The sequence below is a fragment of the Vulpes vulpes genome, chromosome 11 (genome assembly GCF_048418805.1).
Source record: "Vulpes vulpes isolate BD-2025 chromosome 11, VulVul3, whole genome shotgun sequence".
NCBI classification, from domain to species: domain Eukaryota; kingdom Metazoa; phylum Chordata; class Mammalia; order Carnivora; family Canidae; genus Vulpes; species Vulpes vulpes.
Genome location: NC_132790.1, coordinates 278743 through 291974, shown reverse-complemented (window position 1 = coordinate 291974; position 13232 = coordinate 278743). Strand labels below are relative to the sequence as shown.

Here is a 13232-nt window from a genome sequence, read left to right as displayed (position 1 = left end):
CTGATAGTGTGTCCTTATGTGCCTACGGGCTTTCACCTCCAGACTACCTAATGATGTGGTCTATGATGGGAGCTTTGAGATACATATTAACAATCTATCCTCTGGGAGAACTGGTGACTCTCACCCAGATGCTCAAGACGGCTGGAAGACTAAAAGTCAACCAAATAGATGATATATCAACCTAGACCTCAAAAGGTAGGGTGAACTCTTCCGGCTGGCACTACTGTGCATGCGTAGGCTAGGAGGAAGTAATACTATCCATAGCTCCACAAGACGAGGCCAACCATAAGCTCAAGTTCATTGTTTGGACTCATCTAAGACTCTACCCTATGAATCTCTTTCTTTGGCTAATTTTAACCTGCATCTTTCCCTGTAATAAACCGTGAGTATAATAGCTTTCAGAGAGATCTGTGAGCTCTTCTAGTGAATCATCAAACCTGAATGTGGTTTTGGGAACCCCAATCTTGGTGTCAGAAGTGAGGGTGTTCTTGTGGGAAATGTTCCATCTAACTGCACAGTCGGCTAAAACCACTGCCTGATGACTTTAACGACCTTGGTTTGCAGCAGTTAATTGTATTCTCATTGTAAATCATTACTCTGTAACTAGGACCTTTGAGTCTACCAGAGACTCCGGCAGTAAATTTCCTTCCGCTTGTTAACGGCCAGAATTGGGTGACTATGGGGAGAAGATAAACTGAATATGAGTATTAGATACAGACTTTACATGAGTTGTTTTCCTTTTTTTTTTTTTCTACCTGAAAGGCTGTAACCCTTTCATCATTTCTTAATATACCCAAGAGCTACCTACGGCTCTGTCTAAAGATGACACACTTTTGCACGTCATTTAGAACTGTGCACACCTTAGACATTACTAGATGATAATTTTCCAGAGCTGGGTCCAGGAACTGACTGAGCAAACTACATGGAATAACTTCTCAAGAGGAATATTACTGCCTTTTTTTTTTTTCTCTTAAGCACAAGTTTTCTTCCACCACCCTTCCTGTATCATCTACCTTTCCTCCTGGGACTACCAGCCGGATATATCCTAGGAATGTAACAAGTTTAGAAGTCATGAATCAGAGAAGATCCTCAATCTCAGATGCAGATGTACAAGTATGTGACTCTCTTATTTATAACTCAACACAGCTTCTATTTCAGACCCTCACACTGGTAAGGTAGGAGAGGTTGTAAGTCACTTCCTCTTGGAATGCATCATGATTTCCAGGGGTACATGTGCAGTTCCAGGGTTTTGTAGGAGATGAGCGAATGTGTCCTTAGAGATATCTAGATACACAGGTAATCCCTGAAATGTCCGTGTCCCGGGTTAGTTCAGTGGCCACCGTGTGGCTCCGCTTCCCTGTCACCTTGGGTGAGCCTTGAGCCTCTGTGATTTCTCATGATCCCATTTTCTTCAACTGACTAATTCCCTCTCACAGGTATAACTACCTTCCAGGGAGGCTACTGAGGAAGTTGATGCTATTATTCTTCCCATTCTCTTCCTCCCCACATCAGGCTGGAAGAGAATTTCTTATCCCTGTTTCTGACTTAAGTCCTCATTTGTCACTTTTCCCATCAGTCTTCTAAATTATATTGAGGACTCCAGCTTTTAGAACAGAAAACCAGAAAGACTATGAAACTATTCTCGAGCTCTATTTTGTTATATCTATGCTGTGAGGCAGTGAACAAAGAACTGACTCCTTAATATTGGGAAAGGAAAGAAGGAAATTCAGGGAAGGAAAAAAGTTGGGGAAGATAGTATATAGTAAAGTCTCTAAAATCTTGAGCTCGGCCCACAGCGTAACACATTTAACCAATTCCCACATGGACATATAACCATATTACCATACATTGGCATGACCGATTACCATATGTATCTACACACACATGCATACAGTGTCATGTGTATATAGACAGACGTATACATACATAAATATGCATGTGTATATATATATATATAAATATGAGAGAAATACAAGTTTTTAAGAAAATGCTTGCCTCTACTATATTGCATTTACTCTGCAAAAACTATTTTCCTATCTTCTATTTTGTTACCATGATGTCCATCTACCAGATTGACCTTATGAGTATTAATGTGTCACAAACTAGTGCTTGAAAAACACTAACTTGGTTATGTGGCCGTTCTGTTTTCACTGCTGGAATTAACTTTTGAGAGAAGTGGCTAAATTCTTTTTCAACTTTCAGGTTAGAGAGTCAGTGATCCATCAAACCATGCAATTGGAAGGATTTTGTTGCAGAGGATTATATTAAAGACATTCCAACACCTATTAAGTCCTATGATTCTAGGAGCACAGTTTGGAAAACTAAAATTAAGACCTTAATAATTTGTTTTACATGATCCTAAGTCTCACATCATCACTCTAACACAAGTATTATTGTCCTTATTTAATTGTCAAAAAGAAAAAGGGAAGGAGGGAGAGAAGAAGAATAGAAGGAAGGGAACAAAGGAAATTCTGAGAGATTTAATATCCTCAGTGTTACAAAGGTGGTAAATGCAGATGTGGATCCGAATTCATATCCTCAAACTGCTAACCTCATTCACATTAAATTATTCCACTTTTCATTTTTTAAGTACTTTTTTAAATAATAAATTTATTTTTTATTGCTGTTCAATTTGCCAACATACAGAATAACACCCAGTGCTCATCCCATCAAGTGCCCCCCTAAGTGCCCGTTACCCAGTCACCCCCACCCCCCGCCCTCCTCCCCTTCCATCACCCCTAGTTCATTTTTAAGTACTTTTAAGGCCAAACTTCTAAGATGCTTATTATAAGCCAGGTACCCTAAGACCATTGTGTGTAGTGACTAATTTAATCTTCAATGTAACCCGATATTATTTCTGCCACCTTGAGAAAGAGAAAACTAAAGCAAAACAGGTTAAGTTACTTGGTCAGTATCATACAGCTTATAAAACTTGCAGGCAGGGTTTAACTGAGGTGTCTCACTCAAGAGACTCTTCAGTGCAGGGAGCTGTAGAAGAGGCATCTTACTCACTGGTCCAAAATAATAAAAAAATAATTAGTGACAACTCGTTGCTATGAATATACATTTTCTTATGTTTTTACTTAAGTGCTTATGTCATGCCTCATTAAAATATAGATAATTATATAAATATGACATGATTTCTACAGACAAAATATATAAATTATGGTAATATGATTTTAATGTAGTGTGGCTGTGAAGTTTAGTAAACTCTGCATGACTAAAGAGATACATTTTAATGGAGGTAAATAAAATGTTGAATTCTTTAAATCAAAGAAGGAAAATAACAGTTGGAGAACAATGTGTAGTTATTACATAAGAGTCATGATGAAAGGCCTTAGCCTTTCCACTTGAGACACAGAGAAATGAGTTAGTGCTGGTGTTCCTTGAAGGCTATGCAAAGAGGTACAGGCTGTTTTTGATTATATATAGGATTTATTAAGTAAAATATATTTTTATTATAATCCTATTCATCTCAATGTTTGGATAACACCCAAAAGGATTTACAAAATTGGCCCATGGATTTTATAGTTCTGTGACAATGTTAGGGTTTACAGTTTGGCCTTTAAAGATAAAAATTTAAAGTTTGAAAACCAATAAATGATTGATACTGCACATTAAAAAAATAAATAGAAATGAAAGTAGTGTGTGTCTATTGGCAAAGACCACTTTGGTTTAGCAGATCTGAGCTGAGAAATGGACCATATTATTTAGGTAACTTTGGGTGGAGAATTAAATTTCTAACACATGGGTGCAATCTAGTACAAGTCTTGAAGTCTACCTTCCTCTTTTTTTTTTTTTTTCATTTTTGATCACCAACTTACATTTACCAGTGAATCAGTATTGCAGATTTTGACTAAAATATCAGTTTTCCGGGATGCCTGGGTGGCTCAGTGGTTGAGCATCTGCCTTCAGCTCAGGGCGTGACCCTGGAGACCCGGGATCGAGTCCCACGTCGGGCTCCCTGCAGGGAGCCTGCTCCTCCCTCTGCCTGTGTCTCTGCCTCTCTCTCTCTCTCTGTGTGTGTGTGTGTCTCTCATGGATAAAGAAGTAAAATCTTTTTTTAAAAAAATGTCAGTTTTCCAAAGAAGTAAACATAACAATAATTTATAATCCAAACTGGAAAAATGAAAGTAAAAGGGGAATTATTATTAGTTATTAATAATTCATAATAATAACAGGCATAAAATGGGAACACCCCAGATGATTTAAAAAGTAAAGTCACAGGGAGAACATTTAGTCAATGTTGTTGCCAAAATGTACACGTTATTTTTTCTGCCCGTTAGGAAATGCCTAATGCTCTCGCATCCCCAAGTGTCTTTGGATGCTTCTGAACCACGTCAGCCTATATCCTGGGTCCCGTGAGACCAGCTGATGATCCAGCAAATGAAAGGAAAATGACTAGGACCCTTCAGAGGATGACTTCACTGGAGTCCTCATACCCGCAGTAGGGTAACCATTTCCTGGTCTGTACCTAACATCATTAGCACTCCTTTTCAGTCACGAAAAAATGTCCTAAATTGGATGATGAGTTTTATGAATACCCTAGCCATGGGGTATGGATTTTATGACTACCCTATCCACGCTGAACACATGTAGCACTTCTGATTGGAAGACTAAAACAGAATATAAACTTTTTCTCAGTTCCCAAATCCTAAATAAGCATTAAGTACTTAAGTTCTGAAATATGGCACGTAATAATAGCCTCTCAGTATGACTGGTGTCCTGTGGAGTGGGCCTTGCAGCTTTACTCTAGTACACAAAGTGATTTTCCTTGAAGCTGTGGACTCCTTTGAATGAGAGTGAGTCAGACAGTCCTTTGGGGCAGGAGAAGGCGATGTACATTACTGCACTGGAATTGATTCGATTTCCTGTGAATATTCTCTTCTCCAGAAATAGCCTTCGGTTCCCAGTAATTATTTAAAGATCCTCTCTAAGTTGACACTGTGTTGGCACTTAAAATTGTTTTTAAACATAAAGATATTTCAATCTACCTATATGCACATATCTTATCGGTATCACATTGACTGATGTTCTTCTGGAAGCTGGAAATGATCAGAAAAGACTAAATTTGCACATTCACAGCCTCATTCAATCATTAAATATTTATGTGTACTTTTTGGTGTGTGCCAGGCACTGTCGTAAGTACTTAGAACACATCAGGGAGCGGAACAAAATTGATGGGGAGGTTTGGCACTTTTAAATAAGGTAGTCAAAGGTGGTCCTCCGTACGGCGAGGTTTGAGCAAAGGCATGAAGGAAGTGAGAGATTTAGCTTTATGGGTATTTTGGAGAAGATAATTCCCAGAAGTGAGAATGGGCTGTACAAAGGTTCTGAGGGGAAGTCTTGCTTGGTCATTCAGAACGCGACGTGGGGGTGGGCACGGCTGAAGGCAGATAGGCAGGAGGTGAGGTCAGACAGAAAGGGAACAGGCCCCACATAATGCACAGTCATGTAGGCCATTGCAGTTATTTTTTTTTTATTATTTCAGAGAGAAATGGGAGCCCACTGGATAGCCCTGTGCTATCTGTGACGTTGTGGGACCGAGCGTGTTTAAGGCATACTTTGGCTGCCGTGGGTTGAAAACAGACTGGAGGGGTGCAGGCCTGGAGACCCTGAGGGCGGGGAGTCCAGGTCCAGGTGGTCAGATTCCCCCCGTATTTTAATAGTACAGAAATGACATTTCTGGAGAGGCGTGAAGTGTGGTAGAAATTAAAGAGAGAAAACTCAGGGATGACCCCGATGCATGTGTTTGTTTTGCTGATCAGCCGGAAGGAGGCTGTTGCCGAGCATTAGAGGATCGTATGCACGTGAGGCATGCACGCCTCCCGTATATTTCTGGAATTATTACCTGTAAGGGCAGCATTGCGCCAGCTAACGGAGAGGATACTGTGAACGTTAACCTCTGCTTCCTTGCTTTGTCCATGAATTTCCTTTGCTATCACTGTTTTGGTAAATTTTAGGTATCTTTTGGGGATTAAATGAATATGTCCTGTTGACACGTATGCAAGTCCAAACCCAACCATTATTTAACGTTTAATGTGCACAAAACTGCATTGTCTTCCAGGGAGTCTACGATTATAGAGGGCACCGTCCTTTTGACCCTATGACCTCTTGAGCTATTGACTTATTCTCCTCTTCACAGATGCATTTTTCAAAAGCACCGTCCATACTTGTTTCCGTTTCACTAAAGACCCCACTCCGCAGTCCACTATGATCCAAGTTCTTCCTTTACTACCTCCCTAAAGCTAATCATCCTAAATTAGCACGTAATATACTTGTTGCCACTCTGAAAGTTTTTTTTTTTTTAACTTGACTTTGTGCGATACGTGACAGCGTGGAGCACAGTGTACTTGAAGTTGTCTTCCCTTGATTAATGGGGAAGCTCTCCCTCTGTTTCTCTTCCATCTCACTATTATTTTTCATTTTCTCTTAATGAGTAACGTCCTTCTGTTCATACTTGAAATGCTATTTTGTCTCAAGATGCACCACGACCCTTTAGATCATCTAAGTCAACATGTTCTCTCAAGAGATCTGCTTCAGTGATACGCTGAGGACTGTGGACCCCTCGTCCAGGCCTTTCGATTTGTCTGCAGACTTAGTGAGATGGCTGCCGGCTGGGTATCTTCCAAGGTATACCCCATAGATGCCTCAAAGTCAGCATGATCTCACCTTTAATTCCTCCTGGACACAAACACACGTACACATGCAGGTACAGACTCAGTTTCCCTTCTCATTCCTGTTCATTCTTCCTAAGCAGTCCCTTAAGGCAGAAATCTCAGTTACCATAACTCGTCTTTTTCTGTCCCACTTGATTAATCCTACCCATTTTGGGGTTTTAGTATGATCCAGATGTTTCCCTTTGTTCCATTCCCACCTCCAGATTTCCTGAATGTTCTCTTAATCTGGCCTCACATGCATACCTACCATATATTTCCGGAATTGTTACCTGTAGGGATGGAGTTACGCCAGCTAACTGAGATGATACTGTGAACATTAACCTCTGCTTCCTTGCTTTGTCCATGAATTTCCTTTGTCACTTATTTTTACTGAAGTACAGTTGCCACGCAATGTCACATTGGTATCAGGTATACAACACGGTGATCGCGGATAACACTTTGTGTTATGCGTTATGGTGATGGTGACAACTGTATACACTTGGCTGTGCTCCCCGCAAGCGTAGCTCCCATCCGTCGCCCTGCAGCACCATTACAGCACCACTGATGACACTCTAGGAAGCACCTTTAATCCCTGTGACTTATTCACTCCCTAACTGGAAGCCTTAGGTCCCACTCATCTTCACTCATTTTGCCCCACTCCTCCCTTGGCAACCATCAGTTTGTTCTCTGAACTTAGGAGTCTGCTTTTGCTTTATGTTTGGCCATTTCTTTTGCTTTTTATGTGTAAGTGAAAAACGATTCATGTCTTTGCATTTAAGTGAATCTATAAGGTATTTATAGTATTTATCTTTCTCTGACTTATTTCACTTAGAATTATGCCCTCCAGCTCCATACATGTTGTTGCAAATGGCAAGATCTCATTCTTTGCCGTGGCTTCATAATATCCCAATGAGTGTATATACACACTTCTTTATCCATTCATCTCTCTCTCTCTCTCTCTCTCTCTCTCTTTTAAAAGATTTTATTTATTTATTCATGAGAGAGAGAGAGAGAGGGACAGAGACACAGGCAGAGGGAGAAGCAGGCTCCATGCAGGGAGTCTGATGAGGGACTTGATCCCAGGTCCCCGGGGTCATACCCTGAGCCGAAGGCAGACGCTCAACCACTGAGCCACCCAGGCGTCCCTACCCATTCATCTATTGATGGATGATATTGTGTTACTTCCATATCTTAGCTACTGTAAATAATGTCCCAATAAATATACGTGTGCATATGTTTTTGAATTAGTGCTTGCATTTCCTTTGGGTAAATACCCAGTAGTAGAATTACTGGATCATATAGTGTTTCTATTTTTGATTTTCTGAGGAACCTCCATGCTGTTTTCCATGGTAGTTGCATCAATTTACATCCCCAGTGGTACATGAGGTTTCCTGTTCTCCACATCCTCGCCGACGTTATTTGTTGCCTTTTTAATACTGGCCATTCTGACAGATGCAAGATGATATCACTGTGGCTTTGATTTTCATTTCCCTGATGATTAGTAATGTTGAACATTTTTCTTGTGTCTGTTGGCCACCTTTATTTCCTCTTTGGAAAAATGTCTGTTCAGGTCTTCTGTCCATTTTCAATTGGCTTTTTTTTTTTTTTTTTTTGGTGTTAGTTGTATAAGTTCTTTATATATTTTGGATATTCACCCGTTAATGGATATATCATTTGCAAATATCTGCTCCTATTTCATAGACGGCCTTTGAAATTTGTTGGTGGATGATTTTATGGCTCAAAGCTTTCTGTTTTGATGTAGTCTCAACATTATTGTGTTTGTTTTATTTGCCTGAGAAGCCATATCTAGAAAAATGTCGCTAAGGCTAATGTCTAAGAGATTACTGCCTATGTTTTTTTCCTAACAATTTTGTAGTTTCAGGTCTCACCTTCGGTCTTAATCCATTCTGAGCTTATTTTTATATACGCTGTAAAAAAGTAGTCTGATTTCATTTCTTACCTGTAGCTATTCAGTTATTCTGGCACTATTTATTGAAGACGTTGTCTTTTCCCCATTGGATATTTGTGCCTCTTTGGTCATAGATTAACTGACCATGTAAGTGTGGCTTTATTTCTGGGCTCTTCATTCTGTTCCATCGATCCATGTGTCTATTTTTGTGTCACTGCCATAGTATTTAGACTATAGCTGTTTAGCGTATCTTGAAATCTGGGATTATGATATCTCCAGCTTTGTTCTTCTTTCTCAAGGTTGCTTTGGTTATTTAGAAACTTGTGTGGTCCTATACAAATTTTAGAAGTATTTTTCTAGTTATGTCAAAAATATTGTTGGTGTTTTGATAGAAATTTACCTGAATTTGTATATTGTTTGGATAGTATGGGCACTTTACCAATATTAATACTTCCAATCCATGAGCCCTCAATATCTTTACATGTGTTTTAGTCTTCAATTTCTTTCATCAGTATTTTATAGTTTCCAGAGGGTTTTTTTTTTTTTACCCCCTTGATTAAGTTTATTCCTATGTATTCTTTTTGGTGAAATTATAAATGGAATTATTTTCTTAATTTCTCTTTCTGCTACTTTTAGTGTATAGAAATGCAACAGATTTCTGCATATTAATTTTGTATCCGGAACTATATTTAATTCATTTATCCTAATAGGTGTGTGTGTGTGTGTGTGTGTGTGTGTGTGTGGCATCTTGAGAATTTTTTTATGCATAGTTTCATGTCTTTTGCAAATAGTACCAGTTTAACTTTTCCTCACCAATTTGTATGAGTTTTTGTCATGAATGGATATTGAATATTGTCAAATGCTTCTGCATCTATGGAGATGCTCATATAATTTCTATCCTTCATTTTCTTAATATGGTATCACATTGATTGCCTTGCTGATATTAAACTATCCTTGCATCCCCAGATAAATCCCATTTGGTTGTGGTGAATGATTCTTTTAATGGACGGTTGAATTCAGTTTGCTAATATTTTGTTGAGGGTTTTGTATCTGCGTTCATCAATGATATTGGCCTGTCATTTTGTTTGGTTGTAGTGTTTTTGTCTGGTTTCAGTATGAGGGTAATACTCACCTCATAGAATGTATTTGGAAGCTTTTCTTCTATTTTTGGAAGAGATATTAATTCTTTATTCACTGATGGAATTCACCTATGAGTCCATGTGGTTCTGGACTTGTTTTTTGAGGATTCTTTTATTACCAATTCAATTTTGTTGCTGGTAATTGGTCTGTTCTCATTTTCTATTTCTTCCTGATTCATTTTGGAAGATGGTTAGATACTAGGAATTTATCCTGTTCTTTTAGGTTATCCAGTTTGTCAGCATATAATTTTTCATAGTGGTCTTTTATAATCCTTTGTACTTCTGTAGTGTTGGTTGTTACTTCTCTTTCATTTCTGATTTTATTATGCATCTCTCTTTTTTTTTTTTCTTAATGAGTCTGGGTAAAGGTTTATCAGTGTTGTTTCTCTGTTCAAAGAAGCAGCTTTTGGTTTCATTGATCTTTTCTGGTATTCTTTAGTCTCTATTTCATTTATTTCTGCTGCAATATTTGTTTTCTTCCTTCTGTAACTTTGTTTTTCTTTTTAAGATTTTATTTATTCATGAGAGAAACAGAGAAAGAGGCAGAGACATAGGCAGAGGGAGAAGCAGGCTCCACGCAGGGAGCCTGATGTGGGATTTGATCCCAGGACTCCAGGATCACGCCCCGGGCCGAAGGTGGTGCTAAACCGCTGAGCCACCTGGGCTGCCCCCTTCTGTAACTTTGCATTTTGTTTGCTCTTTTTCATTTGTTTTTGTTTTTTCTATTAAGAATAGATTGAGATTTTTCTTGTTGCTTGTTGTAGGCCTGTATCATTATACATTTTTCCTCCTAGGACTGTTCTTACTGCACATAAAATATTTTGACCATTGTGCTTTCATTTTTATTTGTCTCCAAAATGTATCTTTTATATCTTCTTCTTTTGATTTCTTCATTGACCCATTGGTAACATGTTGTTTCGCCTCCATGTGTTTGCATTTTTTCAAGATTTTTTTTTTGTAGTTGTTTCTAGTTTCATATTGTTATGGTTGGAGAAGATACTTGATATGACTTCATTATTCTCAAATTTATTGAGAGACTTTTTGTAGGCTAACATGTGATTTATCCTGGAGAATGTTCCATATACACTGTTGCTTGGGGATGGAATGTTCTCTATGTATCTGTTAAGTCCATCTGTTCTAATGTGTCCTTTAAAGACACTTTCCTTACTGATTTTCTACCTGGATGATCTATCCGTTGATTTAAGTGGGGTATTAAAATCCTCTACCATTATCTTATTACTGTCAATTTCTTCCTTGATATCTGTTAATTTTTGCTTTATGTATTGAGGTGCTTTGACATGATTGTATTGGTATTTACTATTGTTATATCTTGGGACACCTGGGTGCCTCAGTGGTCAAGCGTCTGCCTTCGGCTCAGGTCATGACCCCAGGGTCCCGGGATCAAGTCCCTCATTGGGCTCCCTACTTGGATCCTGCTTCTCCCTCTGCCTGTGTCTCTGCCTCTCTCTCTATGTCTCTCATGAATAAATAAATAAAATCTTTAAAAAACCACAATTGTTATATATTCTTATTGGATCAATTCCTTTGACATTATGTAGTACCTTTCTTTTTTACTGGTTACAGTCTGTTTTAATATTTGTTCTGTTTGATATGAGTATTGCTACCCTTTTTTCTTCTTTCCATTTGTATGGAATATCTCTTTCCATCCCTTCACTTTCAGTCTGTATGTGTCTTTAAGTCTGGTGTGTCTCTTATAAGGCAGCATACAAAGGGTTTTGTTTGTTTGTTTAATCTATTCTGTTGCCCTATGTCTTTTGATTAGAGCATTTTAACCATTTACATTTAAAGTAATTATTTATAGCTATGTAGTTATTGTCATTTTACTTGTGTTCTGGTTGTTTTTACAGGTGTTCTGTGTTTCTGTCTTATTTTGGTTCCTTTTTTATTTTATTTATTTTTTATTTTTTAAAGATTTTATTTATTTATTCATGATAGACATAGAGAGAGAGAGAGAGGTAGAGACACAGGCAGAGGGAGAAGTAGGCTCCATGCGGGGAGCCCGACGTGGGACTTGATCTTTTTATAAACTTCCTTTAATGTCATGCTTGACTTTTGATATTATGTTTTGTGTATCAATTATAGGTTTTGGTTTGTGATTGCCATCAGGTTCATATATAGCATCCTATCTGTATAGCAGTCTTATGAAATAATAGAGTATTAGAGAAGACAATAATAGGGTATGGTTCTTGTGTTGTATGTTATTTATTTTAAAATATTTTTGGAAAAGTTTTTTTTTAATATTTTATTTATTTATTCATGAGAGACAGAGAGAGAGAGCGGCAGAGACACAGGCAGAGGGAGAAGCAGGCTCCAGGCCAGGAGCCCAATGTGGGACTCGATCACTCCCTGGGCCAAAGGTGGCACTAAACCGCTGAGCCACCTGGGCTGCCCTATTTTTGGAAAGGTTAATAGTTTTTAAACTCTTATAAACCTCAATTCATATTTGAAGTACATTATACATTAAAATATTTATACATACACACAAACGTGTGCATATGTGACACACACCTATACATATAATTTATATAAACATTTTAAGAGATAATGTTTATCCCTTTTTTATGTCCCTGTATTCGGATTTATTTTTTCTATTATGCATTTTTTAATGCTGCTCTTGGCACATGAAGTTACTTTCATTACTCATGAATGGTTCACTGAGTATTGCAATTTGGAAAATACTAAAAGTGACCTAGATATGTGTGTGTAAGGTAATTTTACTCTACAATCAAATGGTAGTTAAGTTTTAAATCATATATCTACAATATCAAGAGTTGTTCTTTAGCATAAAAAAAACCTGAATCAAAGGCCCATGCTTCCATGAACTTCATAACAAGTACCTTAAAAATCTTTCTAAAATGCTGTAGTGATTTGACTTAGGTTTAACAGTCACTTTTGTGTTGAAGTAAATGATATTCACAATATGAATGACTACAAATACTGTATAATCATGTCTATTCTTACATGAATGGAATTTGAAAATTATTTAAAAATTAGAATTGTACATTTCATGTAAAAGTCCACGCCATCTAGGTTTCCACCCTTTCTCCTCTTTAGTTCAGATTTATTCCGTGTGATCTAACTATAGGCATATCTGATTCTACCCTAGAATCATTTATGTTTCTACCTCATAATAAACCTTTCACTCAAGGTGACTGTTGGAGGAATAACAGGGCAAAAATTAGAAAGTACCAACCATGTAGAACAGGTTGTAAGACTGTCTTTGGAACTATTTGCTAAGACATGCTCATGCCTGTTGCAGATTTCATTCTAGACTCACTCACATTGTCACAAAACACGGTAGAGGGGATGAGCAGGGAACAAAGGACCTTCTCCATCTCTAATCATCAAAGTAATTCTATGTTACCAAAAAGAACAACCTGAAAATTGTGAATGGTCAAATTAGCTAATGACAGTTTGCAATACAGATGTTAGTAAGTGCTTGAGAAGTGCCAACTTGCCAATTTTTGTAACCCAAGGGTCCTCCAGATAGATGGAGCCAATAAA

At 37.9% G+C, this 13232-nt stretch overlaps 1 long non-coding RNA gene across 3 annotated transcripts in view; it reads left to right on the top strand.

Annotated features, from left to right (window-relative positions):
- The first annotated feature begins 219 nt into the window (after positions 1-219).
- LOC140594498 (uncharacterized) overlaps positions 220-13232 on the top strand; it is a 162147-nt gene continuing 149134 nt past the window's right edge. The window contains exons 1-3 of one of the 3 annotated variants that reach the window (XR_011995375.1): positions 220-382; positions 976-1113; positions 4287-4466. This is a non-coding gene — a long non-coding RNA (uncharacterized lncRNA). Of the gene's footprint in view, positions 383-648; positions 1114-4286; positions 4467-13232 lie in introns of those variants that run through there. The other 2 variants (XR_011995376.1, XR_011995374.1) reach the window with 2 other exon arrangements.